The sequence below is a fragment of the Sapajus apella genome, unplaced genomic scaffold (assembly GCF_009761245.1).
Source record: "Sapajus apella isolate SASKATOON/1434 unplaced genomic scaffold, GSC_monkey_1.0 scaffold38, whole genome shotgun sequence".
In the NCBI taxonomy this organism is placed as follows: Eukaryota; Metazoa; Chordata; class Mammalia; order Primates; family Cebidae; genus Sapajus; species Sapajus apella.
This window is the reverse complement of record NW_022436978.1, coordinates 18,628,105-18,651,737: the sequence shown is the minus strand read 5'-3', so window position 1 is coordinate 18,651,737 and position 23,633 is coordinate 18,628,105. Positions and strand designations below refer to the sequence as shown.

The following is a 23,633-nucleotide window of genomic DNA, read 5'->3' as shown; positions in this document are numbered from 1 at the left end:
ACAGGTGTGTCCTGGAGAAATCTCAGCATTCTTGTTCTTCACTTAGGCAGAAAGAAAACAGAAAGGCAGAAGATTAAGTTATACACAGGTCCAAACAGATGAGAGAGAAGGCAGGAGAAGCCATGTAAGCTACAACCACATTTAGACAAATGCAACTGCAGGCTTCATGCTGATGCAGTTGATCTCAAAATAAATCTTTAAAAAATACAGAGGCGCAGAACTCTTACTTTTATGTGACAGCACCAATTACTTTTAGTTGTTATGGCAATAAAAATTCTATGGTAAATATGATTATATTATTGGAGGAGAAGATTGGAATAGAATTGACATGTATTGAATACATCTATTATGTGCCAGGTAGTATTTATGCCAAGAATTTTGATGTTTTTCTTAAAAGAGTGTACTTTTCCTTCAAGATAGAAAATACATGAGTCTACAAAAGTAAGGCTCTTTGCTATCTTCTCTTCCCCCTGTGGGAAGTAAAAAAGTTCCTTTTTAAAGTTTCTTTTCTTGTTAAAGGGTAAGTGTGCTAATATCTTTGTTAAGCTGTATCCTATGTAGCTGTTAGACATGCCATGCTTACAGGCATGTAGTACATTCTATGTCCTTGTACTTGAACCAAGATATCTGTGCTGGATGTGCTCACAGGTATGTGACAGGTCTCCATTGCTTTTACCTGTTTAGAAAAGTTATTAGCCAATCAGGTTTTAGTTTAGATTGTGAGGTCTGGCTCCAGCCAATGGAGATCAGACACAGCAGTAAGGACGACCCCAAATGTGTAAGAAATACATTTGTGAGTTTTCCTTTGTTCATTGTACTCTCGTGGCACGATGGCTAGCAAGAGTGCCCTTCCTGCAGTCCAGGAAGTAAAAACTGTGTTGCTCAAAGATCCTTTGTGTCAGTGCTAATTTTTCTTTGTGGCACCAAGCATCTATTTGCAACACCCTTCACCCATTAGTTGGCAATTCCTGGTGCCCGGATCTGCTGTCTTTCAATGTGAAAACCTCTCCCTAATCCCGGCTCAGTCTCTTGCTCTTTCTCTCTCCCTCTCTGGTACATTGAGATAATAATAATGAAAATGTTGCACTCTTAGGACGCACTACACAAACCCAAAACTCACTGTCTCCTGCTGATGTTATGTGTGATCCAAGCAGACGATAACTGAGGTTTTGTACTGTTGTGTTGAGGGAAGGGAAATTAAACTCCTTAAAGAGAGAAGACTTTTTTCAGGAGAGGGCGGGTGGCTGCTTTATTTGTTTGTTTATTTGTTTATTGATTGATTGATTTGTAAGGGGCTGACTCTTATGCTGCAATAAGACTTCCACGACTTTGGGCAATCAACCAAAATACTGGTCCTTAGCTACAGAATATTACTCATTCAGTGGGTTAGGTTCTCTCAGGCATTGGCATGCCAGGACATCAGAACATCACAGAGAAAAAAGCCGGAGCAATTAATTTTTCTTATGTCTACAAGAAGACAAAATATTTTATGCAAACAACCTCAGCCAACATGGATAACCAAAAACAACGTTTTAGAGAGGCGTTCCACTGAAGGAAACTCAGGCTTGGCTTTGTTTCTGAGTTTTTAATTCCTGAATATAAAGATGATGATATCAAAACTAACATAAATCTATTTCTGGTAGAAAGTTACCCTTGCTATCTGTTTGCAGGATGCTTCCAACAAGCCAGCAGGGTGTGGGAGGCCTGAACTCAGAGGCAGAGAAATGAGGAGCAGAAACACACAGGTCTCCAGGATGCTGCTGCCATGCTGAGGACAAACGACCTGAACATGGTCCCCCCCAGACCTTAGAGCTGCCGTTGAATTATGACAAGCCATAGAAGTAAGAGGAATTGAGGAGGAGGCATTGCGGGGTTGGGGGCGCATGCTTTGTGTTCAGGAGCACAGGTGTTCAGGCTGCTGGGGTTCAAATTCCACCCAGCTCAGCTACTGACTAATGCCATGACCTTGGGCAAGTTATTTAACCTACTTTACGATCTCTTCATCAGTAAAGTGAGCACAGTAACAGGACCTCCTCAATGAGTTTGCTGCTATGACAGAATGGGATGATGCCTATTACATTCTTAGCTGCACAGTGCCAGCGTCATGGCTTGATAGACAGCAGGAGTTGGCATTTCCATCCAGTGCCATGCTCCTAGAGAGGACACATGACTCGCCCAACATCTCCCAGTGGGTTATCCAGAACTAGGACTCAGTTCAGCCCACTCCTTTCATTGCTCTGCCATCACCAGGGTGAACTGATTCAAGGAAACAAGTTGATCTTCCATGCAGCCCAGCCCCACCCAGCTCTACTGGCCCCACCTTTAGGGCCCTGCCCTGCCATGCCCTGTTCTACATTGCCCTGGCCCGCCCTCCCCAGCCGCCCTGGCTCAGCCTCAGTAGAAGGCTGCAGATCAGCCAGTCCTGAGCGCCAGTCTAAGAGGATAATGAGGCCAAGGTCCAAAACCAACACCTTGACCCAGATTGAAAACTGCTGCCATGGCAAGCCAAAGGTGGGAGCTTCCAAACTAGGAGAAAGGGAAGCGGAGGCGGATAGGTGGGGCCCCATCCAGCTCTTGCCAAGGAGCTATGTGAGAGGTTCGCCAGGGTTCTGGACACAATAATTAGCCCAAAAAACAAACAAAACAAAGACAGACAAGCCTTCACTCAAGGGTGAAATGAAGTGAAGGAAAGACAAAGGGCCCAGACCATCAGCTCTAGGGTTCCTGAGAAACTGCAACAGCAGTTCAGAAAATGAAAAGCAGCCAAGGAAGATGAGCCGCATCGGTCTGAGCAGAGAGGAAAGACTTGAGCATTCGTATTTGCAGCATCTCTGCCCCTAACAGGCTCACACAAAGCTCTGTGTTCCGTGCTGGGCACCTGCAAGAGAGGAGAGGTGCCCAGGAGATGGCAAACAGGCTAGTGGTGAGTCTTAATACCATGTGGGAAGAGGAGGACCGAAAAGACTTCAAGGGGATTGTCTGGAAAAAAGATGAGACTTCCCGGGGTGATGTGGCAGCATTCTCTGAATAGCTGACGTTTTCCCAGGAAGACCCACTTTGTCAGTGTGGCTCCGAAGGGCAGAGCAAGGCTTGGAGAATGGAACTCATAGGCTGGCAAATTTCAGCACAATCTAAGAAAGCTGTGTCCAGTGACACTCAGAGTTGTAGTGGACTCCAGTGGGAACGCTGAGCTCTCCTGGCGGTTGTCAAGGAGATGGGGAAATAGTACTGGCAGAATTCCTGCACTGGGTCCAGGGGCTGAAGAGTTGATCTTTGACTGTTGAGGCCCCTTTTGATTTCAACACTGGTAAAATGGAGCGAGTCAGAGAGCATACCTAGAGCTACTTTTATTCAGAATAAATGCCAATTTATGTGTCTTCCCATCCTCCCACCACTTGGCTTTTTTCTAAATAAGTAAAAGGGACATAATTATTCTCTAACCCTCAGATTCAATAACATTTAGAAGCTGATTATTAACTCCCTGAAAATAAAATGCTGGATTACAAATCTCTCTCTCTCTCTCTTGCTCTCTTTTTCTTTCTCTCTCTCTCTCTCTCTCTCTCTCTCTCTCTCTCTCTCTCTCAAATTCTAGTGTGCTGGAAAGAGGGAGATCAAGAAGTGATAAATACTTAAACAAACATTTTTAAAAGCTCAAGACTGAGGAATTCAACTACAGCTATTTTTAATATTCTGTATGTCAAATAAACAGAAAACAAAACTAAAAGGGAAATACCTTGAAAAATGATAATTTTGAAACAAATGAGACTAAAGAATACTGTCTAAATACATGAGTTTATATAAATCAATATGGAGATAACCATAGCAACAGAAAAAAATGCAAAGGGAACGAATAGAAAATATTCAAAATGAGATATATAAACGACCAATAAATACTTGAAAAATGTGCAAAGTAGCCAAAGAAAAGCCAGTTAAAACAATAATGAGAATTATATTGTACCTGTAATACTGCTTTGCACTTCTTTATCAAAAATTCAAACAGATCTGGATCCCTGTTTTGGGGGTGAACAGACATAGTGGGTTTCTACATAAGAGTGTTTGCTAAAAAGTGGGGAGCATTCTGACCCCTTTAAAGTATTAAAATATAACCTCTCTTTAGATGGAAACAATTGGAGAATTTCAAGCACAGTTCTATTACTCATCTGAAGTGGACTCAGTGGATGATCTCTCTTCTGGTTTTTTGTTATAGCATTAGAAAAGAAGCTGGTACAATTTTTGCAGAGACTTCTTGCAAGGCCTTCATAAGCGCTACATATTTTATTTGCTGAAATGTAAAATGTATCTTTTTGAGAACGGTGCAGACAAGTCATGGTGAAAGGTACCAGGAAACCCGAGATGTGAGTCACAGTTTGCTACTTCCAGCTCTTTGCAAGAGAGAGGTAAATATCTTATTAAGTGTATGGTAAGCATCAGGGCCCTTTAGGTCCATGACAGGAAATTTGACCAAAGGTCTCTGAAACACAATTTCAAATGGCTAATTTAAAAAAAAACAAACACGCACTCAAATTTCATTTTGATGCCTGCAAAAACTTACATGAAAAGTTTGGTTTAGGAACGTTTCTAGGTAGTAACTGAAAATGGATCCCTGAATATCTTTAAAATTCCCTTGTGCTTTCCTTCTACCCCACTAGTGAGGAAAAAGTCAGGGGTAACTGAGGGGAAAATAGGGAAGAACATTGTGATGAGGAAGGTGTGAAAAGAAGCAGTGTGGAATAATCTTCCCTGAAAGAGACACTACTGTACTATAGTGACTGGGATGATGTTCAGGAGGGCAAGGATGGTTGGTTAAAAGTAGAAGGAAAGAACGCAAAGATGTCTTTAAAAAGGAAGTGGAAGTAGGAGACAGGAAGGCCAGAGGGAAAAATAGCATGAAAATAAACTCAGTACAGCCAGCTGAAAGACTATCTTTCTTGGGGCTTTTGTATGGGCAATTAGTCTTCTGGGTGTTCATCTCCTTGAAGGCAGGGGGACAAACACTGGAATACACCCAGGAGATGGCAAACAGGCTAGTGGTGAGTCTTAACACATGTGGGAGGAGGAATAGAGAAAATATTTCAAGGTGATTGTCCTGGAAATCTTTTTTTTTTTTAAATTGTTTTTAATGTTCCTATTTTCCAGCCTCATTGGTTATGGAATGTTGATTGGAATTGAATTCAGAGAATATTGAATTCCTCCTTGTTTTCTTTTCTAAATTTCAATAACTTTTTATTGACATAGTTAATTGTAGGAAATTTAGAGAATACAGAAGAAACAGAAACAGTAAAATAAAATTCACTTTTACTTTTCTCTCACAGGTAACACTATTGGGCTGAAGTATAAATATTCCTGTCTTTTTACCATTGTTTTTATTTACAAAATGAGGGCTGAAACCAATGAACAATATCTCAATGTTGCACAATACTGTTTCAGATAAATAAATTTTTTCAAGAGCAGAAGCCATTTGACATTTTCTAGATTTCTCAATTGTATAAAACTTTTAACTCATTGTTTCTTTAAAAAAAAAAAAAATGGTAAGGAGAGTCAACTCTGATTTTGTCAAGAGCCGACACCAGAACGTAGATAGCCAAGGAGAGAGAGAGGATAAAAAAGGAAATTTGTCCCATTCAAAAACTGAGTAAACTACTTTGAATAAGCAAATAATATAATGTATAAGTTACTTTCCATTTATGTAAAAAAGTAGCATATCATGTATGTAAAACAAATGTACAATTGAGTGAGCAAATGCCGTTACTCTACAGAGTTTTTAGGGTAACAACTTTCACTTCAGTCATTATTAGTCTGCATTGCATCCTAACCCTTTTTTTGAAACCAGCCAAAGGACCTCAGGACAAACCTCCTCAAGATATGCCATGTGAGCTGAGACCTGAGGGATGTGTAGACAGATGTGAGCAAGCTGTCAGGCAAGCCTGGGGCTACGGTCGCAAAGCAAGCACATTTCAAGTAGAAGGAATAGTGTGTTCAAGAGGGAAGTGAGCATACCACCTTCTAGCTTCTAGAAGGATTCAGCATGGTAGAGGTGGAGCTCCAGGATGATGCGTGATGGAGATGGAGACAGAGATGAGGTCCAATAGAGCACAGACTTGCGTAACCCCTCACCAAGCCTGTTGCCAGCACTCGTTCCACACAGGAAATATTAGGCATAGAGGCTATTTTTTTGTGAGCCCTAAAGAATATTCTTTGTGGGCTGGGCACGGTGGCTCATGCTGGTAATCCCAGCACTTTGGGAGGACAAGGCAGGAGGATCACAAGGTCAGGAGTTCGAGACCAGCCTGGCCAACATGGTGAAACCCTGTCTCTACCAAAAATAGAAAAAGTAGCCGGGTGTGGTGGCGCACACCTGTAATCCCAGTTACTGGGGAGGCTGAGGCAGGAGACTCTCTTGAGCCCAGGAAGCAAAGGTTGCAGTGAGCTGAGAAAGAATGTTCTTTGTAGGGAAAGGCACTGACCTGTAGCTTCTGCATTGTGGCTCTGGACCGCGGAGCTCACCATTGCCACCAACATGTGGCCCCTGCAAGTTCTAGCAAGGCTGGTCAAAATCCGCTCGCAGGTGCACAAGCCGGCACTTCCATAGCACTCAGTATGGTTCCAGGCATGCTGCTAAGAGCTGTGTACGAACTGACTCGTTTAGTCTGTGACATATTCTTATAAGATAGAGCATATTCTTTGTCTTATTTTATTGATTAGAAAACTGAGACCCAGAGAGGCTAACGTAACCAAAGGCACAAAGCAGGCAAATGGAGAGGCGAGCAGTTTGGCTCCAGCAGCCTTGCTCCTAAGGGTTACCCCACACATCCTCTTGGCAAGTATTACGTGCCTACCGTATGGCCTGGACTTTGCATCTGTGTGAAGCAAAAAACCAGCATGGGGAATGTGCCCAGGTGACAAGAGGCCTCACTCGCTGCTCACTCGCTGCTCTGCTACATAAAACAAAACTGTTGGGCAAGTCCTTAGCTAAATCTTGCAGGCATTCATCAATAGGTGTGCCTCCTTCCGTGGCAACAGAGGAATAATGATTCTCTCTGGTTTTGTATAACACTCCGTCACTTGCGAAACACTCCCTCGTGTCGTCTCTGGGTTAGGGTTGTCACAACAACCCCCTGAAGCCAGAAAGACAGGATTATCCTGAGAATCAGACTCTGAGGAGGGAAGGGACTGGGGACCTCCTAGACTGCTGACCAAGGAGGTGCCTCCATCAAGCTCCACCACAGCCCAAGCCAGTCATTCTTCCCCTTGAAGACGAGTCATTCACATGCGAGAAAAACGTTAGCGTATGAGTTGGATTGTGAGCTGCACTGGACAGACAGAGGCTCTGATGTTAGAACAGCTCCGCTTTGGACTCCTGGCTCCACCAATGCATACTATCTATACAGGCTTGGATAATTTTTCTTTCTTTGAGATGGAGTCTCGCTCTGTCACCCAGTCTAGAGTGCAATGGAACGATCTCAGCTCACTGCAACCTCTGCTTCCTGGTTCAAATGATTCTCCTGCCTCAGCCTCCTGAGTAGCTGGGATTACAGGCATGCACCACCACGCCCGGCTATTTTTTGTATTTTTAGTAGAGATAGGGTTTCACCATGTTGGTCACGCTGGTTTCAAACTCCTGACCTCGTGATCTGCCTGCCTCAGCCTCTCTAAGTGCTGGGATTATAGGTATGAGCCACTGCACCTGGCCAAGCTCAGATGATCTTTTTTAACTTCTCTTAATTAACTTTATCATTTACCAAATGTTGATAAGAACTAATATAAAGGCATGTGAAATAGTCACGCACTTTTTGGTGTTACGAGTGTCAGCTCATGCGTCATTCTGCTAGTCTGTCAGCTCGCGCGTCATTCCGCTAGTCTGTCCGCTCGCGCGTTATTCTGCTAGTCTGTTTTCCACTCCTGCCCTCTTCTACCCAACTCCTTAAAAGCTCCTGTGCACCAGCCTCTACTACAGCCCTCCATTTCCACTGCCTTATAGCTGACGTCTCACCACCCTTCCCTTAAGGGTGAGCTTGATTCCAAAGAATAGAGTAGGAAAAGCTGAATATAGTCACTTCATGGTGGAGAAGTCTGGCAAACCTACCTCAACGAAGCGATAAAGGTTAATATCGCTATGGATGAGGTACCCATTGATATGATGTGATAAGAAGGGCACTCGCTTCTGTATTCTTTCTGAAGACGCATCATCCTAGTTTGATCATGAGAAAAGCAAAAGACAAAATCAAAATAATTCTTGATTTTCTCTTGTTTCCAAACGCCCAATTGTTAATAAACCATAGATTTGGAAAACCTGAGTGATCCCTTCTTTCTGCAGAAGGTCTCTCACCTCGGCCTCCAAGGCCTTTAGGAACAAGAACCTTTTACGAGCTGAGAGAGTGAAAAGAACAAGTTAGTTGCTGGTTTGAAAGCCAAGCTCCTGCCCTCTGGGGCCAACTTCCATTAAGAAAAGCTGGTGCTGGAAGCAGGAGATGACAGAACATCTGTGTGGGTTTCAGCCTCCCTGAAGAAAGGACTTGAATCTCACCTGCTCTGAGAGGGTCTGCTAGTAGACTTGTAGCGTGTCGAGGCAGAATTAGGAGACACTGCAGGAAGGATACATCATCCTTGGGAGAGCTAAGAAGAATGCAGTTATTTCCTGGGAGATGGCCGCTGTAGAGGACATACCCAAAGACCGAAACAACCAGCTACATCTCGTGCGAAGTGGACGGAGACCTCAACCAGTCAGAATTGAGAAGGCCTGCTGTGCTCTCCTCCAAATCCCAAGTGGCTTATTCACAAATCTCTGCCATTTTTAGGATCGGTATCAGGAAGGAGAAAAGGAAGAAGAAGGAAAGCTCACATTTATGCCGGTGTAAATATGAAATCCCTAATGTGATCACCAAAGGCACTGAGTTGACATAGATATAACTGAACTAAGTTTTTTATATCATAAAAAATAGTTTATGATAAAATTTAAGTTCACTCAGAAAAATAGGGAGTGCTACATTCTTGCTTATTTGTGGGCTTTGAAATTCACAGGAAATATGAATACACTTACAAAAAATATAAATACACTCACAACAAATATAAAACATCTAAAAAGGGATCTCATCCATAGGAGGTATTAAAAAAATTAGCTTCCCTAAGCCAGATTATCTAAATTTTTATGCTAATACCTGTCTCTAAAATCTTAGACATTTGTAGCTTGGTTTCAGTAGTGAGTTAGGCTTACTTTGAAAATGCAAACAAATCAATCAACAATCTTTATAACATCCAATAGCAGAAGAGGGCTATCCTTCCAGGAAGTGACACTGTAATTAGTAAAACAAAATAATGTCCATCATTACTAATGGCCATTGCCCTCTTGGCAGTGAAGGCAGAACAGCAATATAAGAACCATAGGCTCTATCTCCCCAGCATACACAAAGCTCAACCACTTCTCGTTTCCATGACTACCACCCCAATCCAAGTCACCATGTCTCACCTGGACACTGCCCAGTCTCCCTGCTTCTGCGCTTACCCCTGTAGTCTGCTCTCAACATAGAGTGACCCTTCCTTTTTAAAAGATAAATAGGATTATGTTATTCTTCTCCTTAAAACGCTCCAAAGTAGCTTACGTCTCACCACCCTTCCCTTAAGGGTGAGCTTGATTCCAAAGAATAGAGTAGGAAAAGCTGAACATAGTCACTTCATGGTGGAGAAGTCTGGCAAACCCCCCTCAACGAAGCGATAAAGGTTAATATCACTATGGATGAGGTACCCGTTGACATGATGTGATAAGAAGGGCACTCGCTTCTGTATTCTTTCTGAAGACGCATCACCCTAGTTTGATCATGAGAAAAGCAAAAGACAAACCCAAATTGGGAACATTCTATGGGATACCTGACTGCTACTCCTCAAGACGGTCAAGGTCATGAAAATCAAGAAGACTGCCAGAGACCAGGGAAGACCAGGAGACATGGCCACTGAGTGCAACGTGGTGCCATACATTGAATCCTGGAACAGAAAGGGGACACTGATGGAAAAACCAGCAAAATCCAAATAAAACCTGGTGTTTAATAATAGTGATAAGCCAATGTCAATATTCTAGTTTTAACCAAGGTGGTGTATGATGTTGGCAATAGGTGAAACCTCATAAGGGATACACAGCAACTTTCTGGACGATCTTTGTAACTTTCCTGTAAATCTAAATTGTTCAAAAATAAAAAGTTTTATTTTTAAAATTCATGCAGAAATGTAATTTTCTTTATATTTCTGTAATCAACTTTAGTGTTTGATTCTTTAAACAACAAAAAACCTTTAGTTTTATCATTTGGGTACATTCCAGAATAACATTTATTCGTATTTAGTTAAAAAAAAAAAAAAAAAGAAGATCCTAAAAGACTCCACACGTCTCTGACAATCTCATTTCCAGAGTTCTTACCAAGGCCGAGAATGTCCCAGGTGACCTGACGGCCTGGCCACTCCCTCTTCCTTCTCCAGAATCCTTGCCTCTTCCTCCCCTTGCAATTCTTGAAAAGCTTCAGGTGCATTCTCACCTCAGGCCCTTTGCATTTGCTATTCCCAGAAACCTACATGGTCCCATTTTTCTCAAACCTCTACTCAAATATCAGTTTTTCCTTTGTTTAAAAAAAACAAAACAGGTATATTTCTATTAGATTACCGACACAGAAAATAGTGTGGTATGAATGGATAGTATGAATGACAAATAATACAAATACATTTTATTTGAAATAAACAAAAATGCATATGCAGCTCAACGGGTCACTTGGAAACAAACCCTTGCGTGACTGTATTCGAAAGGTTTTCTGTGACGACACTTTGATAACACTCTGACCCTCATCCCCATCACTGTCTAGCCCTTTACTTTTCTTTATTTTTCTTCACACTTCAAATTACATGACATTATATTATAGACTCATTTGAGTTTGCTTTCTTGGTTTTTTGCTTTGTTTTGTTTTTTGTGTGTGTATGTGTGCGTGTGTGTGTGTGTGTGTGTGTGTGTGGTTGCTTTTCTCCATGAGGAAAGGGATTTCGTCTGTTTTGCAGTCAAATGCTCTACCCCAGAGCTACGCCCCCAAGATTTTGTCTGTTTTCATCACTACTACAATCTCAGTACTTAGCAGTTCCTGGCACATGGTAAGTGTTTAATTTGTTGAGTGAATGAATGAATGAAAATAAAATTGGAGCAGTTTTTGCTGCAAACCATGTCTCTTCAGGTGGCTTTGGTCCATTTCAACTAGAAAACTGAGATTGCCTTCTGGGCCCAAAAGATACCTGATGATGGACATATTTGATGTAAATGAAACAAAACCTCCTGCCTTGGACTAATTATAAGAAGCTATCTATAATTAGCTCATTGTTAAATTAATCAGCAAGCTGTTGCTACCTCAGGAATAAAGTTTAATTTCCCAAATGATTTTGGCAGTGCTGATAAGCCCATGGGCAATGGGCAATATTTAACTGACGGCAGATGTCAAAGAAAATGACTTGTTTGACTAAGATGCTGGTAAAATGTATTAATGAAACCTATCTTTTTAACTTATTGGCATGAATAAGCCAGATTCCTGACTGTAATTATTTTTTGAATCAGAAGTCTACATACTCTAAATTACACCCCCTAGCTGAGAGAACTTTCTGAAATGATAGAAAGGTTCAATACCTTGACTGGGGTGGTGGTTACCTAGGTAAATATATTTATCCAAATTCATTGATTCACTTAAAACCAGTGCATTTAGCTGTGCATAAATTTTACCTCAATTTTTATGTATATTCCTATATTGTTGATAATTCCATGGTCTACAACCCATCTTAAGAAAATTCATTTTGTAGGAGTAATGCATATTTTTATAGATAACTATCGGTTATTAAGGGAATGTGTATATCACAGGGACCAACCTTTGAACTGTATTTTTTGTCTGGAAGTATCTAACTAAAAACACTACATTCATATTTCCCATTATTATCATCGTTAATTTTTTTTAGTTTACACACAAATCATCTTGAAAATATGTTTGCTCTCTTCATGCAGTAAAATGAAGCAATAGTTGCAAAATCTATGCTCCCCAAATCTAAATATTAACAGCACAATCTCAAATGGAGGCAAAATTTACTTGAATATTTCCAGTTGCAGGGAGAATTTGCATAGAAAAAAAAAAGTAATTTTTTTTTTGAGATGGAGTCTTACTCTTGTTGCCCAGGCTGAAGCGTAATGAATGGCCCGATCTCGGCTCACCGCAACCTCCACCTCCCAGGTTCAAGTGATTCTCCCGCCTCAGCCTCCCAAGTAGCTGGGATTACAGGAGTGCACCACCACACCCAGCTAATTTTTGTGATTTTAGGTGAGACAGAGTTTCATCATGTTGGTCAAGCTGGTCTCAAACTACTGACCTCAAATGATCCACCTGCCTCGGCCTCCCAAAGTGCTGGGATCACAGACGTGAGCCACTGCCACCTGGCTGAATAAAGGTAAAAATTTTAATTGGAATTAAGTCAGACGAAAACCCTATTCCTTAATGGGGGAAAATAAAGACACCTGCAGGTAATTATCATGATCATTAACACAAAGGGGAGCACAGGTAATGAACTATGACTACAGGCACTCAGCCTGACTCGGCAATATTGTAAATTTGAAATTCCAACAGTAAATTAGCTTTTAAAATTATTCCAGAACGATAACTTTATAAGATACTTTTCTGTGTCTAAATTGCTAGGAAAGGACATCAAATTTTCCTAATAAGTGTACTTCTATAAAACTAGAATAAACATTTGCAACACTTCTACCTCGAATATCACAAAGCTGACCTCATTTATTATCCACTGCAATATAAAAGGGTTTTTTCACCTGAAGCCTCTCCAGGTGACAATGGCATGTGTGACGCTGGTATCCTTTCTCTCATCAGTATTTGCTTTGACTACCAGCTCTCCTAACTTTATCCATGCACTTCACAGCACTTCGCACCCTCTGAAATGACGTCGTTCATGTTTGTTGGCTTGTTGATGGGCAGCCTCCTCCATTGCCATGTGAGTCCTCGGAGAGTGACACCTCGGCTCTCCTGTCTCTGCTGTGCTCCAGCATGTAGAACAGTGGCCTGGCACATAGTGGCCCACTGAATCACCAGATTCAGCCCCTCGAATGACGTGTGCAGGCCCTGGGAGAATGGCAGTCCACAGGGAACACGGAGAGAGCTGCATAACCTCACCCCAAATGACTGTCTCTGGAGCCTCTGCAAAGAGACTCAGCCAGGGGAGCAGTGCCAGGGCCAAAGGAGCAGTGGAGCAGAACAGGAGTGTGTGACTAATGAGGGGAGGGGAAGGGAGGAAGGAAGGGATCGTCAGAGCCACACGGAGTGGTGAGAATGCCACAGACAGCAGGGTGCCTGCACTGGCTGAGGTCTAGGGACGGTGGCACACAGCAGTTCTGGAGTGGGTGGCCTGGGCAGAGCATACAGAAACATAGCGTACAGGGAAATGATGCAGCAGCAGAGAGAGATGATGAGTTTGGGCCCGGAGCAGAGCAGGGACAGCAATACGAGAGGTAATGTGAGGCTCAGGGCGCTAATTCTCAGGTGCAGCCGAAGGACGTAGCTGCAACCCACCTGCACTGTGCAGTCACTACTGCTGTGTGGGTATGTTCACTCCCGGATCTGTTGTAGTCCACAGACTACACAAATATATTCTATTCTGGAGAAACAGCATAGCTACTTCCCCTGGGTTCCTGTACTGCTCACACACATTCCCCAGACATGCCCTCCAGAGTCCCCCTGGGTCTGTCTTCACCGTCCCTTCTGCCTGAAATATCCTTTCCATTTCCCATTTCCTTATGGCTAAATTCCACCTGCTTGTCAGAGGTCTTCTCAAACATTGCACCATCACAAGTTAAATTACTTCTTATGTTCTTTTAGAAGATGGGTATCTTTGAGGATCGAGATCAGCTGTATCCTTGGAAAGAGGCAGGGAGGTGTGATGGTTCTAGGTTTGAAGGTTGGGCCATCGGAGTTTAAGCCCGAAGAACAAATCACAGTGGTGCTCATTTCGGCAGCATGCATACTAAAGTCGGAATGCTACGGAGATTAGCATGGTCCCTGCACAACTACGACATGCAAATTGGTGAAGCATTTTGTAATTTTGGCCAGGTGCAGTGGCTGATGCCTGTAATCCCAGCACTTGGGAAGGCCAAGGCAGGAGGATTGCATGAGCCCAGGAGTTTAAGACCAAACTGGGCAACATGGTGAGACCCCTGTCTCTATAAAAAGTAAAAAAAATAGCATGGTTTGGTGGCACATGCCTATAGTCCCAGCTGCTTGGGAGGCTGAGGGGGGAGGATTGTTCAGCGCATAAGGTGGAGGCTACAGTGAGCCAAGATCACGCACTGCACTCCAGCCTGACCAACACTACATGCAGCACCAGGGGCTCTGTCCGCTCCGTTTCCCTCCTGCCCTTAACCATGGATTGAAGAGCTAACCAGACGGGATTGGTGGTAAGTCTAAGTTCCTCACACAGTCTTGGTGGAAGTGTCCTCCACTTCACAGTATCGCTCAGTGAGAGAGAGGCTGGTTGGGGAAGAGATTGAGAAAAGAAGGGAGAGACTCATTCCAGTCCATGAAAATCTTGCCCACAGCCCTTCCTAAAATTAAATCCTAAAACTTCATCGTTCCATTTTGAAACTATGTGGTACATCCTGCCATTTTCCCACCTCTAGGGAAAACCATTGTAATATTGAGGCCGAATGACACAAAGCACAGCCCCAGATTTGTACCTTAATAATGTCAGAAGTTTCCAGCAGTCCTCTAATGAAGGTTCACCAATCTGAAAGGTTCTATTTAACTCTCTGCTTTTTCCACCAAATCTAAGGCAAACCACATTACCCCTGTGACCTGGAGTTCCATATGTTCTGATACCATTGCATCTGCAGCCTGAAGCATAGCAGTGTCTTTGAACTGTAGGTGAATTGCCCTAAATGTATCTACAACAGGCTTGGGGCAGCGGGAATGCCAGCAGAAGCTGCTGTCCTGGGCTATGTACTAGAATGTGAACTCCTTCCACTGCAGGATGAGTATGAGATGGGGGCTCACTGCCAGCATCACATGACAGAACCTCTGAAAGGTTCTGAGGCCTAGAGCTGAAGCACCTGCTCCTGAGAACCCAGGCACTGAGGCCCAGGTTCACCTCCTGAAGCCGCCCAGGAAGGGCTCTATGCTCCCCCAAAATATTCTGCAGCTGTAGGACTGAGTGGGGCCAAAGGGAAAAAGGGCCCAGATCAGACACCAGGAGGAGCCCCCTGGAAACACCCGGATTCCGGGGATACCTGTCTGACCTCACTTTCCTGTGGCTTCACGGCATTGAGGTCAGTACCCCAGGGGAGGATGAATCTGGGAGCCAGGGAGGTACAAAGAGCCAGGGCCAGGTGAGCAGGTAGAGAACAGGACAGAAGGCACAGGGCAAAGTTAACAACAAGTAACAGGCAGTACCCGGGAAAGTTTCCCCAGGTGAGGCCCAGACAAATCCAAACGTTGATACAGACAACCAAAGTTGTCGATAGGATGACTATGGCCCAGTTAGGGATACGGAGTCTATTTGGACAAGTAATCATAAATGCCAATTCATCTCCATGCTGTTTCCGGCAAAACTAACATTGTCTTTGGCCTTAGAAGGTAGATAGCAAGATGTATGTGTGCCCATTCAATGACAGCTTGAATTGAGTTTCCTTTCACTTGAGAGGTGTAAGTATTCAGGATGTATATATATATAATTATTTGTACCACACATCCTACATATTATATATATACATAAGTCAACCATATATATTATAGTCAATATTACATATATTCAACTATATATAATATATATTATATATATTGTGTGTAAGTTAGACAGAAGTGGCCTCTTATATATAATTATATAATTGACTATATATAGTATATAATGCCATATATAATATATACAATCAATATATATAGTATATAATATCATACATATAATATACATAGTCAGCTATATATTGTATATAATATGTATCATCATATATAGTATTATACTATATATGGTTGACTGTATATACTATATAATATATAGTCAGCTATATTATATATGATATATTATATACAGTCGACTATATATGGTTGATTTATATATTATATATTATATATAGTTGACTACATATATTATATGTATATAAGAGGCCACTTCTGTCTGTCACTAACGTACACACAAGTCTGAGAGACAGATACATAACACATCTAAAGGTATAAGTCTTTGGTTGATGGAGAAATAAGGAGAAAGACATAGAAACAGAAGGAAAGACTGGGAGTTACAGACCGAGAGAAAGAGAGAAAATGAGAGACGCTTTCAGAGATAGAGTTCTTCGTACAGGAAGAAGCCAAAGTCTTGTTTGTTTTTTGAGGGGGTTGGTGCACTTTGGATTTGGAACGCCACGTCATAAAAACCATGTCCACATGTCTGGATTATGTTTAGGTTATCTGCACCCTCCGATCTTAGTGCAACAGGATTTGCCAGCGGACCATATCCACTGGAACAAAGACACAAGAAGGATTCGCATTCCTTCACACACATTGTCACACTGTGACCTCCAGGGTCCAAGGGCCACTTCTGTCTGTGACACGCCCATCTCCTGTCATTAGGCCGCCATGCCTTCAACCATGAAGAGTTTACTAACAGGGAGAAGGAAAAGGAGCTGGACACCTTTTGCAGTTCAGTAAAAGCCCCTTTAGTGGTTATGTTTTCTTTAGTATTGCTGTTTTCTATCTTTGTTACCTAAGGCTGCACTTGACTACAGGTGAGCTGAGCTGCCTTGGTTGTGGTCATTAGGCTTCAGGATGTCATTGTTTGTTGATATGTAGGAGCACCGCTCACCCTCTTCCTTTGCTAAATACAATGCCTTTGAGTGAAGGGTCCTAACTGCTAGCCAAAACCCCCACTGAGTATCAGAGTGCTGAGGTATGCATGCTACTCTCCAATTTGGGTCACTTCAAAAGATAAATGCCGGAGGATGTTAGATCAGATTTGCCTGAAATTCTAGCTTTCATTTGTATAAGTAAATGTCATCTAACCCTTACCAACAGCATTGAACTAAAATGAGTAAGAATCGGGTTTCAGACAGAAATGACCAATGGAAATATTTGTGTCCGTGGATAAAGATTGTTAGAACTCTTCCATTTTGCTTTTGTTACAAAGCCCAAGTCTCGTCAAATACTGCCCACCTGTCAATGTAAAAACAATTAGTGGAAGAAGGGTCAATGCGCTATCAGAAAGATGAATTTTCATTTTAATAATTGTAGGGGAAATTAATTCATAAGAAAATGAGTTTAAAAGACAAATGAGCTGATTTCCACAAGCTGTCCAGAATAAACCATTACTTGATAATTCATGAGAATATCCAAAAGTAATCTGATATAAAGTATCTACCCTTCATCCAGACAAACATTCCTTTCTGCCCTGATTTCTTCCTCCCGTTTATCATTTCTAACTCAACAAGGTATATAATTATCTACACAGAGAATTTGTGACCCCAAACTGTCTTCTGAGAAATCCCATAAGAATGTGTAGCGGCACTGAATGTCTTTACTTATTAAGACTATTCCTGCAACCCACAATTAATCTATTCATTCTTTTCTTCATTCAGAAAATATTTACCGATAACTGCTATGCTCCAGGCATTGATTCTGCTGAGAATGCAATGGGGAATAATATAAACAGGCTCCCTGCCTTTGTGAAACTTACAGTCTGCTAGGAGAGAAGCTACTAATCATCAAAAAATCATATAAATAGGCCAGGCGCAGTGGCTCACGCCTGCAATCCCAGCACTTTGGGAGGCTGAGGCAGGCAGATCACCTGAGGCTGGGAGTTCAAGACCAGGCTGGCCAACACAGTGAAACCCCATCTCTACTAAAAATAGAAAAATCAGCCAGGCATGGTGGTATATGCCTGCAGTCTCAGCTACTCAGGAGTCTGAGGCAGGAGAATCCACTTGAACCCAGAAGGTAGAGGTTGCAGTGAGCCAATATTATACCAATGCACTCCAGCCTGGGCAACAGAGCAAGACTCTGCCTAAAAAAAAATTGTTTGTGTATGTGTATATATATATATATTTACATATATAAATGTAAGTGTGAGTTTCGTATTGCTGTTTTCCATATATATGTTTATATATAAATGCACAGATTTATGTTTATATATGTATACATATATTTATATATAAATGTAGTAGAGATGGGGTTTCACCTTGTTAGTCAGGCTGGTCTCGAACTCCTGACCTCAGGTGATCCACCCACCTCGGCCCCCCAGAGTGCTGGGATTACAGGTGTGAGCCATCATGCCCACCTGAGCCCCAGTTTCTATATCTGCAAAATGGCAATAATAACAGCAGGTACTACACAGGACGAACAGCACTTGGCATGTGGAGAGCCTAAAAATCTTAGCCACTGTTATCATCAGCAACATCATGACCATCTGCCTTCATGGATCACCTGGAATTCTAATGAGTGACATGACTTTGTGGTCTGGACTCTAAAGACCTGTGTTTGACAATCTACACTGACATTGAGAATACTGCCAAGAGGAGTCCTGAGAGGACCTGCCTTGATATACCTGAAGATACCTTCCTCCCCAAAGAGCAAGTCACACACGAGAAATTCTCACAAAATAGAGCTGAACTTCTGTCAGAACATCTGGATTTGGAGCAACTGTGGCATTTACTGTGCGACCTCTGGGGACCTGTACGCTATCCCTGCAGTGTCATCAAAGCCCTGGAAATTGACAGGTAACTAATCTATTTTATGGACTTGCAGGATGAATTGCGACTGCCAGAGCTGAGACATGAAGCATGCTCTCTAGCGCTGGGACCTCCGGAATATGCCATCCAATAACAACACCACGACAAATGCCTCCTCCTAGTGTCTATATGTCAGGACACTGGAGGGCTTGGGATATTGAGGTGGGTGACAATGAGAATGAGGATAGTGGCTTTAAGGCTCTAACACCACAAAGCAGTCCACGGGTGGCCTAAGAATTTCAAGTGGATCTCTGCTGGTATCATTAATACATGTTCACCATACAATCTATTCAGTAGCTAACCATTGGAATACACACACACACACACACACACACACACACGCAGAGAGAGAGAGAGAGAGAGAGAGATTTCCAAAGGACCAACATTAAATTCTCAGATACAGTATAACTAATAAGGAGAAAGAATGCTTTCCTAATTTCCTTCCCATCTTACAAGATCAACCATCTCACAATGGAGCTGATACTTCACATTTTTGGCCAAGTTTATTTTGTTCTTTGTACCCCAGCCTGTTTTAAATTGTGCTCCTTCAGGTCTACCAAAAACAAGCAACAGTCCCATTGTTAAGCCACATTGTTAGAATTACCAAAAGACAGCTTATAAGGAGCCCCCTCAAACTTTTCTTAAAATGGGAAAGAGTTTGTTTAATTCTGCCCAGAAAACACAGCTTGGCTCTTCGTATTCTTAGAAAAATATTTGGAACAAGAAGTTGTAATAAAAGCTTCTTCAATTCTTAAATGCATGAAACATAGCTAAATTCAGACACACAATTTTTATGCATCATTGAGTTTCCTCGTAAGAGATCCTTGAAACTCTAGAACTTCCTACAGGTAACAACAGGTTCTATGTGCCATTTTAAAGATTTTTAAATATCTAATGGAAATCATATACTTCGTCACCAAAAGGGAGTCCATGATATCTACAGCAAGTTTCTTTGGTTTGGGTGAGAATTATAGCAATTCAGTGTTGAATATCTGTTATTGGACTTTCATCACAATAGTTAACTGGTAGCTATAATTGTCTTTGCTTATTAAAATGAAAAAACTTGGCTGGCTGCAGTGGCTCACGCCTGTAATCCCAACACGTTGGGAGGCTGAGGGAGGTGGGCAGATCACCTAAGGTCAGGAGTTAGAGACCAGCCTCACCAACATGGTAAAACCCCATATCTACCATAAATACAAAAATCAGCAGGCGTGTTGGTGCATGCCTGTAGTCCCAGCTACTCCGGAGGCTGAGGCAGGAGAACTGCTTGAACCCAGGAGGCAGAGGTTGCAGTGAGCCAAGGTCACACCACTGCACTCCAGCCTGGGCGATAGAGTGAGGCTCTGTCACAAAAAATAAAAATAATAAATAATAAACTGGAAAAACTCAGAATTACTTAATAAATACAACTTAATGGGGGGAAAAGTCTTTCAAAATTTACAGATTATGGGGCAAGTGGACTTTAGGTATTAACAATGTTGGAAATCATACTTCCCTGTCTCCTGAAACAACGCGTTAAATAAAGCAGCTGCTTTCCGGCTTTGTAGCGATATAAGCAGGCATTCTTATGCTGACAAATTTTTGTTTTGTTTTCTGTGTTTGTGTTTACAGTTGAAAACATCTCTTCCTTTGCATCCACAAAGTTATAATTAATTAGGTATTCCACTTAACGCCATGTAGGAGTTCATCTATTGTTGCATGATTTTGAAAACATGCTATCTCTTTTGATGACTATGATATTATTAATCAGCTAATTATCATCATTGGAAAAATATGTGCCCAAGTCGTTTTACAAACACCTTCTCAAAACAAAGTAATTTAAACTCTTAAAATGTGTGTGTTATTTTCAAATAAGATGCATTTTTGCGTGTAATTGTTCAGCTCCGAGCAATGGCAAAAATAAGTATAGGACCGCCCAGGAATTGTGTGTCACCTTGCTGACTTCTGATGTTTTTGTGACTCCCTCCAAGCTCAGCACAAGGTATTTGTCTGTCAGCAATGGTCAGCTAAATGATCAGCTGACACAGCTCTTCACTCCATGGGTCACTGGCAGAACAGACAGGTTCAAATATACAAGATGTTGGCGCTCCCTCTTCCTGAATGCCTTTCTTACTTCATTAAGCTTTAACCTTAGCTGTTTGTGTAGAAAAATAACACACATTCGCACTCAAAAATATAAACTCACTGCTAAAATGCAATCTATTAATCTATCTATAGAAATAATCTATATCTAATCTGTAGAAATAATTTACAGACTGATTCCCAAGGAGTTTTTTTAATAAGGCTAAGATGAGAAGATTTTTCAACTGTGTTTTATTTTGAGGAAGGTTTATCCATACATTCATATAATTATGACACAGATGTACCCAAGTGTGACTCAAATGTGGTCACAATTATCCATTCTTCCTCTCTAAATCATACCAATCAATGTAGCAAATATCAACCATAACTTATCAAAACAAATATTGACCAGTAAAATATATTTGGCATTTTCTCAATGCATCGTAAGGCAAGCGTTTGACTTAGTGCCGTGGTATTATATTTCTCTGGGGATGGTTGAGAAAGACCAGCAAGTAGAAAAAAAAAGAAGCATGACTTGGAGCAACATGGGAATAATTCAAGCCCTGATATTAAACAGAAATCTTTATTAAATATAATTGGCAATCATCTTTCTACTGAGAGACTATTAAACATGAGATTTAGCCTTCTGCTTTCTGGGAAATCAGAAATCCCTTCTCCTTAGTTAATCATTTCATTCCAAGTGTCTGATACTTGGTGCTCATAAATGTTTGTTGATGAATGAATGGAGTTTGAAAGAACCTTAGAAAATCTATCAACAAAAAACTTCATTTCACAGAGGGGGATGTTTAAAACCAAAGAAACTATGTGCTTTTACTACATCTTGCTGGCACTTCTTGGAGGAGGGCTAGCTCCTCCCCTCTCAAAGGAAGGTTGGTATTGTTTTTATTCCAGAACTCTATTTCCTTTAGAAGTGACAGGGTTAAAAGTGGCCACTCCTAATGTGAGATGTGTTTTCCTTTTAGTCTACATCCCTGTAGTACCAGAATAGTTTCTCTGAGAGAATTCTTTGCACTAAGATTGCCCCAACTATGCTTCTCTTGGAGTGATCATAACTGCTGATGAAGGCTGAGGGGTGGGACCAAGGCGACCCCGCCAGCCCAAAATAAACGGAAACACTGTGAAGTTGGAGGAATTTTAAAAGTCGCTTTGGCGAAATAGAAAGTATAATTGAAAGCTAAGGATATATTTAGATAGAAAAGATCCTATCCCAATGCTTGGTTTCCATGGTGTTAAAATGTAATCTAAAATCTTTATTATATAAAGGAAACGCATTTCCTTTCTCATTTTGAATATGCTTGAGGGCAATGGCATTAGAAGATATTGTCACTGTACAAAACAGAAATTTATCCTTTGCACATGGTTTTGTACTGAAAGGACAAACCTAAAATCGCATATTGAAGATCTAAACCAATGTATGGATTCTATAGACTGAAGGGAAAGGTTTAATAACCTGCTATAGCGTTATGGCCAAAATATACACATCCATAAACCTAAGAGGCTGAACCTCAGCCTTTCGGGACAATGGAAATGAGACCCAAAGGCAGAATTTTCATCTTCCCATTGTTACAAGGCATCCAGCTACATGTGGCCCGAGATGGGCAACATGCAGACCAGATAGAACACACCCTACACTCCAGGCACTTAGGATCAAAGACAACACCAACACAACTGCACCAAGTGGCGCAGGGACAATCTGACACACATAAACCAAATAAATTAATACTTACGTTCCCACTAATTTTCATTACACACAGTATAAGTCTTTCACAGGGAAGTGGTGGAAGGAGAGAGAAATGTCCTGGGCTTATTTGTGTAGACAGCTTTGAGCCTGAAAGAACTTGTGACCTATTGCAAATATATTCAACATGATATCATTACGGTACCGGGCATTCCAGAAGACCCTGATTGCAGAGGAAATTGATGACTGAGTGAGGTGAAGGTATTGTAAACAGGAAACAGCAGCCTGGGAGAATGCTCAGGAGTGAGATTCAGATGATTTGACAGGTCACTGGATAGATGTGCTTGAGAGGCCTGAGAGCCTGAGGCTACAGGAAAGCTGGGAAGACGAGGGAAAGGCAGGCTCTACACAGACAGCACTGCAGCCCCAAGGTGAAGAGGTTGGTCCTGACCCTACAGACAGCATCTACTGGACTCCTAGTTTGCCTGGATGAGCCTTTGAGAATTCAGGAGTATTTTTCACTTTGATACACTTGGGTAGAAGCACTTTGAAGGTAAGAGCAATAATCTCCTGTTCTGACTGCATTTATACATATGTGGGAAAAACAAAAACAGGGTATTCAGACACATGGCCACACCTTCCGGGAACCTGGGAAAACCAAACCGTCAGGCTCAAGGGAGTTTTAAGGTCTGAACTGGAAGGACACTCTAGATCCAAGCACCCTCCAGAGGTGAAGTTATTTGTCCCCATAAGAGTACCTAGTAGCTGGAACTGCAGGCGTGTACCACCATGCCTGGCTGATTTTTGTTTTGTTTGTTTGTTTTAGTAGAGATGGGGTTTCACCATGCTGGACAGGCTGGTCTCGAACTCCTGACCGCAGGTGATTCACCCACCTCAGCCTCCCAAAGTGCTGGGATTACAGTCATGAGCCACCGCACTGGGTCCATGTCACCTGCTCTTGACCTGGCTATCCTTCAGAACTTCAGATAGCATCCTGTTATTCTTTCATAACACCTTTTGTCATTGTGTTCATAATTTATAACAGTGTTCATAACACTAGTTATAATTGCATGTTAATTTCTATGCTAATTTGTAACTGTCTAT

At 41.8% G+C, this 23,633-nt stretch overlaps 1 non-coding gene across 1 annotated transcript; it reads left to right on the top strand.

Annotated features, from left to right (window-relative positions):
• Positions 1-14,004: 14,004 nt before the first annotated feature.
• On the top strand, positions 14,005-14,108 carry LOC116565073. Its single transcript, XR_004275236.1, has one exon. It is a non-coding gene; the product is annotated as a U6 spliceosomal RNA (small nuclear RNA).
• The last annotated feature ends 9,525 nt before the right edge of the window (positions 14,109-23,633 follow it).